This window comes from Mauremys reevesii, linkage group 2, assembly GCF_016161935.1.
Source record: "Mauremys reevesii isolate NIE-2019 linkage group 2, ASM1616193v1, whole genome shotgun sequence".
NCBI classification, from domain to species: Eukaryota; Metazoa; Chordata; order Testudines; family Geoemydidae; genus Mauremys; species Mauremys reevesii.
This window is the reverse complement of record NC_052624.1, coordinates 121,123,763-121,137,937: the sequence shown is the minus strand read 5'-3', so window position 1 is coordinate 121,137,937 and position 14,175 is coordinate 121,123,763. Positions and strand designations below refer to the sequence as shown.

The following is a 14,175-nucleotide window of genomic DNA, read 5'->3' as shown; positions in this document are numbered from 1 at the left end:
ATTGCTCTTATAGAGGGCACTTTCTCCAAGGAGAATCTCTAGCAGCTTTAGTTCTCTTTGTGCTTCTTACCCAGTGCAAAGTGAACTTAGCAGATAGGAGAATTCATTCCATTGACTTTCCTGGAATTATCTGCATCAATATCAGTATCTGTAAGAGTTGAAGAATGGACCTTACATTTACAAATTCTCTATAACTGACATACCACTGGGAAAATTCTTTGATTTTCTCACTCAGTGATTGGGCAATCCAAAAGGAGAGTAGCAGAGCCTCTGCCAGATCTCACAACAGTGCTGGGACCCAGTAACAGGAGAAAAGTTTACGAGATCCACAATTTAAGTATGAAATGACATTTCAACAAACACATGATCTGTGTTACGTTTTAGGGATAAATTAAGGGCTTGTTACTGCAGTGTTAGCTCAAGTTATCTACATCAAGTTAACACTTCTCGAGTTAGCCTAGCTCAAATGAGGGCGATCACACAGCAAAATAACATAGCATGTGTATTGGCAGTTGCAGAGTAGCTGAATCTCCATTGCATTATAGCATCTGTTATATCCCACATTCCCGATAGGCCAGCTAGCTTGAGTTTAAAGCACCACTTAACTTGAGTTAGAGATTTGCATGTGAGGGAAGAAGATAAGTTGTGGGGAACATGCAATCTAAAAATGCAGTGAAGACACATCCTCAGTCAATTGTGTCCCATTCCAGAACACTCTAAAAAGATGTTTTGGGGTGCCTGTGTATGGCGTAGAGCAAGTTTATATAGCAAGAAAGGTGAATGAGTCTTTTACCGAATCTACCCCTTAAATTCTAACTGAATCATTGACATTACATTGAAATACACGCAGGAAGGTATTATTTAATGACACATCTTAATATAACATATGTGCATGATTCCATTACATTTATTTGGCACAAAAGACATTTTTTATAGAAAATTCATTTAACTAAGTCGGCAAGAATAAACTAAAACACATACAATGTATTTACAGTAGATTATTTATAAGGCTGTCAAGCGATTAAAAAATGTAATCATGATTAATCATGAGATTAAAAAATGAATCACGGGGTTTTTGTACATAAGTCTACATTTGTAAGTTACACTTTCATGACAAAGATTGAATTACAGTACTTGTATTAGGTGAATTGAAATACACTATTTCTTTTGTTTATCATTTTTACAGTGCAAATATTTAGAATAAAAAATAATATACACTTTGATTTCAGTTATAACACAGAATACAATATATATGAAAATGTAGAAAAAACATCCAAAATATTTAATAAATTTCAATTGGTATTCTATTGTTTAACAGTGTGATTAAAACTGTGATTGATCGTGATTGTTTTAATCACGATTAATTTTTTTGATTTAATCACGTGAGTTAACTGCGATTAATCAACAGCCCTAATTATTTACCTTTTGATCTTTCAAACTATTGTATTTTAAAGATAGTTTACTGGTGTGGCTTAGTTTTGGTTCAGCAAATGCTATTCTAAAATATTTGAAAGAAATGCTACACATAAACAAGGACAGCAGTGAAATTCTGTCAGTGAAGTGAAGCTTAATGTTATTAAACCATAATTAAGCACTTGAAGTGCAGTCTTTTACACTTGCTAATCTTGGTGACTGTTTACATGCTACTGTTTGTTAAATGGCAAAGTTTATTGATTTGGCAAATTCAGTACTGCATTGTATATTTCCATTCAATCTGTGTTCCTACATATGGATCAGCATTTTTAAATGTCAACCGCAAAGTATTATTGATCTGTAATTAAAAGTGCGTATAAAAATTAGCATAGTAGAAGTTTATGGTCATTAGTACAAGTACATTTAGGCAATTATTTAGCTTGTTTTAGCATCTCTTTCTTTTCAGGCATTGACATATAGTATGATACCCACCTGAACATTTTTATTTTGCTAAAAAGGCAAGTTTAATGATCACCAAACCCTGGCATTTTAGTGGAGTGTTGATATCAGGATTATGTTGTATTTTCTGACATTAATTTTCTCTGAAGGGTTTTCTCAGATGGGGGAATAATGAAAAAAAAAAGACTAAATATTGGAAGTGCACCTCTAACCCACAGGTGCTTGTGTGTTTCAGGTCCCCTTCTCTGCTGATCCCCAGAGGATAGTTGGAGGGCTGTAACAATTCATATGCTTTGTGGATTGGCACAGAGAGGGGACCCATAACACACATTCACTGGTGGGTTACAAACCAATTATCCAATATACATTTGCTGTATGAAATCAGATTTTGCTTTTCCTGTATCAACAATGATTTTTTTTCTGCTATTTGAGATGAAGATACTTTAATGGAAAACACACCACAGAGTATGTTTTCTTTTTCCTCTTATACCACTTCGTCTTTTTGGATTTATATGTATTCTTCGATAATTCTCTAATGTAAACATTGCAATTGTTAATAGATTAGAAAACTTTTTCATTCTAAGTGGCTGGTTCATTTCCAGAGCAGGTCAGTAACAACTGAATGTTATTAACAACTCTTTGGTGGTTGAGGTAAAAGAATTTGATGATCTTAGTCCAGTCCCCACTCAAAAAGTGACTGAAACACCACTATAATTAGTACTAACACTGCTCTACAGCCAAAATGCTTCTGAAATAAATGTAGTCTAACTTTACTAATTCTGGGTCACTGAGAACGAAAATGATGCTTAAAATTGTTGATTGGCTCTAGTTTTCAAGATATGCTATTGGGTCAGTATATACGACCCTTGACTTGGGAATAGCGGAGGATAAGTGAGTTATAAAGGGAAGGGATCTCAATTTAAACCAGAAATGACTAAAATACATCTTTGACTGGATCTATGAATAAATCTATGACTGGGTTTGGACAGTACTTGCTTTTTAGGCAAAACAATGAATGATGCAATCTGAAGCTGGTATTGCGTCATACATGATATGAATTGCATCATGTTATTCCTAGAAGTCATGGATGATGCAATCATAACAAAGCTTACATCACTCTGCTGAACAAATTGCCCTATATCAGCTCTAGAAATCATACAGTGTCATGCTCTCTTATTTGTCAGTGTTTGATTTTGCAAAGGGACACATTTCTGGTTAGCCAAAGTGAGCAGAGATGCCTCGTACTTTTGTGAACAGTGCAGATAACTTCTGCTATGTTTGTGGTGAAGTGACTTTTGCATCACAAAAGCGCAGTATAACCACTATGGTTAAGAAAGCCTATCACCTTTATTTTGGCTGCAAAATTGGAGATCAGGACAAGAGGTGGGCCCCACACATATGCTGCAACACTTGTGCAACAAATCTTCGCCAGTGGTTGAACAGGAAAAGGAAATCTCTGCCTTTTGCAGTGCCAATGATTTGGAGAGAGCCAACAGATCATACCAGCAATTGTTACTTCTGCATGGTGCCTCCAGTTGGGAAAGGTGTTTCAAAGAAGAAAAAGTGGACTGTGCATTATCCAAACATTCCATCAGCTATACGCCCAGTACCCCACGGAGAAGGACTGCCAGTTCCTGATGCACCAGAATCATTCTCACTTGAGTCAGACAAGGAAGAGGATGAAACTTCTGGTCCTGAACCATCAATGTCACAGGACCCACATTTTCTCCCATCCTCCTCCTCTGAACCACACCTCATAACTCAAGGTGAACTGAATGACCTTGTCAGGGATTTGGAACTACCCAAGAGTAAGGCAGAGCTGTTGGGCTCCAGACTACAGCAGTGGAATCTCCTGGCAGGTGATGTTAGGGTTTCCATGTTCCGTGACCGTCAAAAGGATCTTGTCCCATTCTTCTTCATGGAAGGTGATCTTGTAGCCTGCAACAACATCAATGGTGTGATGGCAGCCCATAACATCGTTCACGATCCAGATGAGTGGAGACTGTTCATTGATTCATCGAAGATGAGTCTTAAAGCTGTTTTACTGCATAATGGCAATGTTTTGCCATCAATTCCAGTTGGTCATGCAGTCCATATGAAGGAAACCTATGACAGCATGAAACAACTTTTGAGGTGCATAAACTATGACCAACATCAGTGGCAGCTTTGTGGTGATTTGAAGGTTGTTGCTCTCTTGCTTGGTCTGCAGACTGGATACACAAAGTACTGCTGTTTTCTCTGCGAATGGGATAGTCGTGCAAGAGATTCCCACTACATCAAGATTGGCCACTCCGACAGTCATTGGAGCCTGGGAAGAAAAGTGTTCAGCATCCACCACTTGTTGAATCAAGGAAGATTTTGTTACCACCCTTACACATCAAGCTGGGTCTGATGAAGAACTTTGTCAAGGCCATTGACAAAACACAAGCAGCTTTCAAGTACCTCCATGGAAAATTTCCAAGGTTAAGTGAAGCTAAGATAAAGGAAGGTGTCTTTGTTGGTCCTCAGATTCATGAACTTCTTCGAGATGATGCATTTGACCATGCACTGCGTGGCAAGGAAAAGACGGCATGGAAAGCCTTCCAGTTAGAGGCAATAAATTTTCTCGGAAACAACAAGGCAGACAACTACAGGTCGTTGGTGGAAAACCTCCTCAAGGCATACAAAAGCCTTGGTTGCAACATGTCACTAAAGATACATTTTTTGCACTCTCATCTAGATTTTTTTCCACCGAACTGCGGAGCAGTTAGCGACGAGCACGGCGAGCGATTTCACCAGGACATTGCAACAATGGAGAAACGCTATCAGGGCAAATGGAGCCCATCAATGCTTGCAGACTATTGCTGGACAGTGACAAAAGATGCTCCATTTAATGAATACAAGAGACAAGCCAAGAAGCGCCGAGTAGACACTGAATAGGACTAAACTATGTACATAATAGCTTTTTGCCTTTTGTTTCATAATAAATTTTATTTATATAACCCTTTTGCTGATTTTTAAAGTGTTACATAAACAGGACTGGTGAAATATTATCATGTAAAGCAGCCATAAACACATGAAAAGACCTTTACATGAAAAGACCTTTACATGAAAAGGTTTACAATTTATGATTAAAACTCTACTATCTACACAATATACATAGACATAAAATGTAAAAACTTAAATATCTTAGAAACGGTAGCCAATCAGTTGTTTTAATTGTCATATTTGAATTCAGCACATCAAAATACATAATAAATAGCACATTTTATCTCTGAAGCAGACGACTTCTCAAAAATTGTAGACCAGTGTAATTGGTACTTGTTGGCAATTGGACATACTGGAGTAAAGAGGCTTTAAAAATTACTATGTGTTTGCTGGGATTGACCATGGATACCAGATGACTTGAGAACAGGATTGATTGTAGCTCTCTGAATGGTTAAAATGCTGCAAATGATCCAAACATCAATCAGGATATCACCTTTTAAAGTCAGCATCTTAAAGTCCTTGAGATGGTTTTAGAGGCAAGGCTGAGGACCAAGATGTGGATAAATATATAGGAGAGGCGCAACATGGCTTTAGGTGGGGAAGGAATACTATAGATGCAATATTAGCAATAAGAGAATTTTGAAAGAATGTTAAATGGAGGGTGTAATTGCTATATAGCATTTATTCATTGTGAAAACGCATATGAGTCAGTTCTTTAGGACTTGGCATTTGGAGTATTGAGATGGATGGGAGGAGAACTTCAAGAGGAGGAGATGATAGAGGAGCTGTATTGAGGGCCAAGAGCTAAGTTAGTAACAATATATAGAATTTTGAAGAGTTTGGAGGTGATGGTGGGATTAAGATGGGGCAGTGTGCTGAGTCCACTTCTCTTTATCCCAGTTATGGAGTTAATTAGCAGGAGAATCAAGACCATGGAGACACAAAGAAAACTAATGGGTCCTGATGATCTGGCTCTTTTGGCTGATAGCAAAGAAGAATTAGTAAATATGAATGGGCATTGGTAATCAGAGAGGGTAGCTAGGTGGTGGCTAGGATGGTGTTTTCTGAAAGGTCACCAATGCACTTTTCCTGAGAAAACTACAATGCATTGGTGATCTTCCAGAAAACACCATCCTAGCCACCATGGATGTAGAGGCTCTCTACACAAACATCCCACACACTGATGGAATACAAGCTGTCAGGAACAGTATCCCTGATGATGCCACAGCACAACTGGTTGCTTAGCTCTGTGACTTTATCCTCACACACAACTATTTCAAATTTGATGACAATATATATCTCCAGATCAGTGGCACCGCTATGGGCAACCGCATGGCCACACAATATGCCAATATTTTTATGGCTGACCTGGAACAATGCTTCCTCAGCTCTCGTCCACTCACGCCCCTTCTCTACCTATGCTACATTGATGACATCTTCATCATCTGGACCCTGGGAAGAAGACTCTGGAAAAATTCCACCACAATTTCAACTGCTTCCACCCCACCATCAACCTCAGCCTGGACAAATCTACATGGGAGGTCCACTTCCTAGACACTACGGTGCAAATAATTGATGGTCACATTAACACCACCCTATACCGAAAACCTACCGACCGCTATGCCTACCTTCATGCCTCCAGCTTCCATCCCAGACACACCACACGATCCATTGTCTACAGCCAAGCACTGAGGTACAACCGCATCTGCTCTAACCCCGCAGACAGAGACCAACACCTAGAAAATCTCCACCAAGCATTCTCAAAACTACAGTACCCACACGAGGAAATAAGGAAACAGATCAACAGAGCCAGACGTGTACCCAGAAGCCTCCTATTGCAAGACAAACCCAAGAAAGAAAGCAACAGGACTCCACTGGCCATCACATACAGTCCCCAGCTAAAACCTCTCCAATGCATCATCAGGGATCTACAACCCATCCTGGACAATGATCCCTCACTTTCACAGGCCTTGAGTGGCAGGCCAGTCCTTGCCCACAGACAACCCGCCAACCTAAAGCATATTCTCACCAGTAACTGCACACTGCACCATAGTATCTAACTCAGGAACCAATCCATGCAACAAACCTCGATGCCAACTCTGCCCACATATCTACACCAGCAACACCATCACAGGACCTAACCAGATCATCCACACCATCACCGGTTCATTCACCTGCATGTCATCATGTGCCAGCAATGCCCCTCTGCTATATATATCGGCCAAAATGGACAGTAATTACGTAAAAGGATAAATGGACACAAATCAGATATTAGGAATATGCAAAAACCTGTAGGAGAACACTTCAATTTCCCAGGACACACAATAGCAGTTTTAAAGGTAGCCATCCTGCAGCAAAAACACTTCAGGACCAGACTTCAAAGAGAAACTGCTGAGCTTCAGTTCATCTGCAAATTTGACACCATCAGCTCAGGATTAAACAAAGACTGTGAATGGCTAGCCAACTGCAAAAGCAGTTTCTCCTCCCTTGGTGTTCACACCTCAACTGCTGGAAGAGGACCTCATCCTCCCTGATTGAACTAACCTCGTTATCTCTAGCCTGATTCTTGCTTGCATATTTACACCTGCCTCTGGAAATTTCCACTACATGAATCCAATGAAGTGGGTATTCACCCACGAAAGCTCATGCTCCAATATGTCTGTTAATCTATAAGGTGCTGCAGGACTCTTTGCTGCTTTTACAGATCCAGACTAACACGGCTACCCCTCTGATATTTGAATTCTCAGTGCTGATTGTGCACATTTGAGGTGGGCTGGACATGTGGTAAGAATAGGAGAAGAATGACCAGCACATAAGGCATGGGAGGAAGATGACAGCAAGAAAGGATATGGAAGACTGAGGATATAAAGGAAAGAGAAATGTGAGGCAAAAAGATACCATCAAGATGCCACTTAAATATCATAATCTTGCTGATATATTTGACAAAGGAAATGTGGACACCCTGCCATGCAGTGGAGGAATGACTATTTTATCTACCTCCAGCCCAGAGCTGACATTGCTTTCGACTGTATATATGCTCTCTCTGAACCAGAGCTGCAGGATCTTTGGACCTATCTGCAGAAGAATCTGCAGAAGGGATTCATCGATCCATCTATGTCTCAGGCAGAAACTCTAATTTTCTTTGTTAAGAAGAAGGATGGGTCCTTGAGGGCCAACATTGATTATTGGGCATGCCACAAAGTGACTGGAACCACTATCCTCTCCCTCTCATTCATGGGGTCTTAGACTGTCTACACTCAAATTTTTACAAAACAAGTTCTGTGCAGGGCCTAGAATCTGGTATGAGTGTGAAAGGGAGATGAATGGAAGGCCACTTTCCACATTCGGTATGGCCAATTTTAGCAACTTGACATACTACTCAACCTATACATTGCCGTTGCTACCTTCCAGCACTTTAATAATAAATATCTTCCAGGACATGCTGGCCTGATTCATTAATATTTACCTTGATGACATCCTTATTTTCTTGGATGACCAAGCACATACCAAGCATGTTATGACCAGCACATACAAAGCATCTTGGAAAGACTTTACCCAAAACACCAGTATACCAACCTAGAGAAATGCCAGTTTGACCAGGACTCAGTGGCGTTTCTGGGTTATGTCATCTCCCCTAAGGACCCATGTAAGATGGCAGCCATCACAGACTTGATGGCACCAAAATATATCCATGGAATACAGTGCTTCCTGAACTTTGACAATTTCTACAGGTGATTTATCAAGGGATTCTCCAGCTTGATTGCCCCTATAATCACTCTCCTACAGAAAGGATCCCAAGTTGTTTTGGTCCCCAGAAACACATACTGCATTTGATCACCTAAAGCAGAATTTTGTTACAGTCCCCACGTTCCTTCACCCTGACCAAGCTAGATCATTTACAGTGGAGGCAGATGCTTCGAACTTTGTGCTGGGAGTGATCTGTAGACTTTTTCCAAGGTCATCTTTACCCTTGTGCCTTCAATTCATGCAAACTTATCCCACCAGAGTAGCACTATGACATTCTAGATAAATAGTTATTGGCCATTCAAGTGGCCTGTGAGGAGTGATGGCAACTCTTTGAAAGCAGTAAGTTCTCAGTCACAGTTAACTCAAGCAATTAATTTAAAAAAATGAATTGTGATTAAAAAATGAATCGTGATTAATTGCACTGTTAAACGATAGAATACCTGCTGAAATTTATGAAATATTTTGGATGTTTTTCTACATTTTCAAATATATCTATTTCAATTACAACACAGAATACAAAGTGTACAGTGATCACTTTATATTATTTTTATTATAAATATTTGCACTGCCTCTGCATACTTCAGCCATCATTCCAGAGGACATGCTTCCATGCTGATGATGCTTGTTAAAAAAATGTGTTAACTAAATTTGTGACTGAACTCCTTGGGGGAGAATGGTATGTCTTCTACTCTGTTTTACCTGCATTCTGCCATATATTTTATGTTATAGCAGTCTTGAATGATGACCCAGCACATATTGTTAGTTTTAAGAACACTTTCACTGCAAATTTGACAAAATGCAAAGAAGATATGAGTGTGAAATTTCTAAAGATAGCTACAGCATTTGACCCAAGATTTAAGACTTTGAAGTACCTTCCAAAATCTGAGAGGGATGAGGTGTGGAGCATGCTTTCAGAAGTCTTAAAAGAGCAACACTCTGATGTGGAAACTACAGAACCCAAACCACCAAAAAAGAAAATCAACCTTCTGCTGGCAGGATCTGACTCATGATGATGAAAATGAACATGCATTGGTCTACACTGCTTTGGATGGTTATCAAGCAGAACCCATCATCAGCATGGATGCATGTCCTATGGAATGGTGGTTGATGCATAAAGGGACATATGAATCTTTAGTGCATCTTGCATGTAAATATCTTGCGACCCTAGCTACAACAGTGTCATTCAAACACCTGCTCTCACTTTCAGGTGACATTGTAAACAAGAAGCAGACAGCATTATCTTCTGCAAATGTAAACAAACTTGTTTATCTGAGAGATTGGCTGAACAAGAAGTAGGACTGAGTGGACTTGTAGGATCTAAAATTTTACATTGTTTTATTTTTCAGTGCAGGCTTTTTTTTTGCACATAATTCTACATTTGTAAGTTCAACTTTGATAATAAAGAGATTGCACTACAGTACTTGTATTAGGTGAATTGAAAAATACTATTTATTTTGTTATTTACAGTGCAAATATTTGTAATAAAAAATAAAGTTAGTACTGTACACTTTGTATTCTGTGTTGTAATTGAAATTAATATATTTGAAAATGTAGAAAACATTCCAAAATATTATTCTATTATTTTTAACAGCATAATTAATTGTGGAATTAATCATGATTAATTTTTAAAATTGTGATTAATTTTTTTTGACAGCTCTAGTTCTTACCATTTATAAGAATCTGGCATTCATAAAGAAGTTCTGCTGTTCCCTCTCTTTTACAAGCTTCAATTTCATGGTCACCTACCAGCCAGAAACAAGGAAGAGGAAGGTGGATGCATTATCCTGAAAGGATGAGTATTGTGAACCTGGCATGGAAACCCCATCCATGATCCTAAAATCCTTCAATTTTATTGCTGGTAATGCAGTTCACAACCTGATATCCTCCATCCAGTCCCTGCTGCTCAATGATCCTTTAGTAATTCAAATTCATTGGGCTTTAGATGATGCCAAAGTTCAGTCCAACTTGGCATTCATGCTCCAAGATGAACTCCTCTACCATAAGGGGTGCATCTATGTGGTTGAGGGCCTGCCCAGGCTCTAAGCCCTAAGACTCTGCCATGACGCTCCTCTGGCAGGCTACTTCAGCTGGTTTAAGATCCAGGACTTGGTGACTAGAAACTTTTGGCCAGCCCTGCATGCTTCCATAGTGACTTACATGATGTCCTGTGAGCTCTGCATTAGCATGACAGCCCCCATGTGAGACTGCTTGGTCTCCTCCAGCCCTTGCCCACCCCCATCTCAGCAATGGGCCATCACTTCCATGGACTGTATCATTGAACTTCTGCCTACACAAGGACACTCCACAATTCTTAGTAGTTGTGGATCTCTTAACAAAGATGGCACATTTTGTACAATGATAGGGTTTCCCCACTGCCCGAGACACAGCCCGACTTTGAAGACATCTTTTACCTCTATGGATTACCAACGAGCGTAGCGTCTGATCCAGTTCAGTTCTCATTTCTGACAGTAATTACTGTGTCTCCTGGAAATTGAAGCCCATACCTTGACTGCTTAGTACCCAAACATCAGCGGTCATACAGAATGGGTCAGCCAGGGCCTGGAGCAGTACATAATGTTTTCTCAGTTATCACTAGGAAAATTGGCTGGTGCTGATCTCCCATCTGGAATTTGCCTGAAACAATGTCTTGGACATCTCAACCCAACAGTCCTCCCTTTTTTGTGCTTATTATGGGATCCATCTTTGCTTTCGCCCCAAGGTCCCCATTGAGTCTGCAATGCTCACCATTGCTGACCTCACCACTTCCATCCAACAGGGGTATCAAAAGCTTAAATGCCAGCTGGAAGATACTAAGGCAGCATACACATGGTTCACATAGTACCACATATACACATAGTATTGATACCATCAGTTGGCCCCCAGCTTCACAGTAAGGGATAAGGTCTAGCTGTCTGCCCAGAACCTTAGATCTACTCACCCAACCACGAAGCTGTACTTGGGGCTCTTTCAAATTACAGAAAGGATTAACTTGGTAATATTCAGGCTACAGCTATCAGAATCCCTTAAGGTCCACCACATATTTCCCAGTTGAAGCCACATACCAAGAATCCCTTCCCACATATACCACTACTGATAATCTTTCAGGAGCAAGAAGCATACATAATTCAGCCAATACTGGACTCTTGCTGACTACAGGGAGGATAGCAATACTTAATTAATTGGGAAGGAGATGGTCCAGACAAATGCTCATGGGAACCTGTGGAACACATCCAAGCCCTGGACTTCCTGCATGCTTTTCAACATGCCTATCCTGAGAAACCAAGTCCCAAGGCACTCTAGGGGGAGCCCTTGGTCGGGGGAGGGGATACTATCAGGTATCTGGGCCTGCAGCAGAGTCATTCTCCTGCCAATCCACCGAGCACAGAAAGCCTGACTGACCTGCACCACCTGATTGGTCACCTGCTGCTATTGCTTGTAGGCCAGCAGCAGCAGCAGCTCTCCATCTGGTCAATGCATTCATACCCGCTGCTGCAATCTTGCCTGTGTCTGCTACTCCTTGTCTTGCTCATGTCCTGCTCCAGCCCTGATCCTTCTTATGTTGCAGCTTTGTTCCCAAACCTTGTTCCTACTTAGTCCTTGGTACCTCAACTTACTCCTGGCTCCAGCTTTCTCACTCTAAACCTGTTTTATGACCCATGGCATAGCTACTGGTTTCTGATCCTAGCTCTGAACCTTGGCTTGGCTCTTAGTTCTTGGTTCCAGCTCTGACTCCTGGCATGGCTACTGGTTCCTGACTCTGGGCCTGGCCCTGGGATTGGATTTGCTTCCTGGTTCAACCATTAGGTCTGACGCCTGCTCCCACCACTATGTCTTACCATCCATGTCCTGGTCTCTAACAAGCTCCACTAAGGGTAACTTCAGAAGAGAGTAATCACATGGGATTTACTATATTTGATTACTTTACACAAATGGATTAATTATTAACATTTAATATTTATATTACAATACAGTAGAAACTCAAAGTTATGAACACCGGACTTATGAACTGACTGGTCACACCTCATTTGGAACCTGAAGTATGCAATCAGGCAGCAGCAGAGACAAAAAAAAAACAACCCAAAAAGAACAACAATGAGCAAAGCAAATACAGCATAATACCGTGTTAAATGTAAACTACTAAAAACATAAAGGAACGGCAGCATTTTCTTCAGCATAGTAAAGTTTCAAAGCTGTTTTGAGTCAATGTTCAGTTATAAACTTTTAAAAGAACAACCATAATGTTTTATTTAAAGTTACGAACATTTCGGAGTCACAAACAACCTCTATTCCTGAGATGTTCATAACTTTAAGATTCTACTGTACCTTGCATGGCCTCCCATCAGGTTCATGCCCATAATATGGTTGCTATTTTGTAACACAGGAAGATATGGCTCTAGCCAAAATACTTTACATTCTAAGGTCATGTCTACACTTACAAACTTGCAGCAGCACAGCTGTACTGATACAGATGTGCTGCTGTAAGATCGCTCATGTAGCCACATTATGCCAACAGGAGAGAGCTCTCCCATCAACATAATAAAATCAGCTCAATGAGCAGTGGTAGCCATGTTGGTGGGAGAGCATCTCTTCCTGACATAGCGCTGTGCACATGAGTGCTTAGGGCTGGTAAAACTTATGTTGCTCAGGGGGGTGTTTTTTTACACTCCTGAGCAATGAAATTTTTGCCAACATAAGTGCTAGTGTAGATATAGCCTAAGAAAAGAAGCTACACATGGGATGGGGAGCAGGATACAATCAGAGCATGGATTCTAAAACAGTGTTATGAGCTGAGTGAAACCTTGTTATGGGATTGAGGTTGATAGGTGTGAACTCTCCCTTTCATTTATATAACTGTAAATCTGCACCCCACCTAAGAAAAAAGGAGTGTTTGAATCCACCCAGGAGATTTTACTGAGTCTTGTTTTGTGTGTGTATGTTCGTGTTTATGTGGAAAGGCAGAGCACAAAGAAACTTAAGAATACACAAGAAATACTGGAAAAGAGAGACAGTGTAAAGAAGAAATTGAATGCATACTGGCTGACCTTGGAAGAAACCAGGGTAGAGGTTTTTGTTTTGGGGTGCAGGTGGAAAAGAGTGCTCTCAGTACTTGTGAGCAAAAGAAGCTGTTGCTGCTATTTGATTCCCTCTGTGGTCAGAGACACAGGACTTTGTACATTCTTTGCAAATTAAATTGCATCAGAGAAATACCTGACTACCAGCAATTTCTATTCCCATCTGGAACACCCTTGGGGTCCCAAACCTTGATTACCACTTGGGTCAAAAGGGGCAAAAACAGAAACAAATGTCAAGCCTAAGTATTTTGAGTAAAACTAAAAAAAAATATCTTCAAATATGACTATGGACAAAGAACATTTTAAGTGTGAACTGGAAATTTGTGAAGCCCTTTGAGGTATAGTGATAAAAGAATATATTTTGTCAAAAAATAATTATGGCAATCAGTCTACTGAGCATGCTCTTTGCCAACAATGATGAACAATATTTTTTTCATCCTTGTTGGATTTGGATTATGGGAACTAATAAATTGCCATATCCTACTCAACTCCAAAACATTTTTCAAGGTAATTAGTA

General features: G+C 40.1%; 1 protein-coding gene across 3 annotated transcripts in view; it reads right to left on the bottom strand.

Moving 5' to 3' along the window:
* The window catches only part of IRX2 (iroquois homeobox 2), a 126,449-nt gene that overhangs the window by 101,823 nt on the left and 10,451 nt on the right, over positions 1-14,175 (bottom strand). Inside the window, exon 4 of one of the 3 annotated variants that reach the window (XR_005594209.1) lies at positions 10,254-10,328. The exons of the other annotated variants lie outside the window; for them this stretch is intronic. The gene's annotated coding sequence lies outside the window, so the exon portion shown is untranslated. The remainder of the gene's footprint in view (positions 1-10,253; positions 10,329-14,175) is intronic. 3 annotated transcript variants of the gene reach the window in all.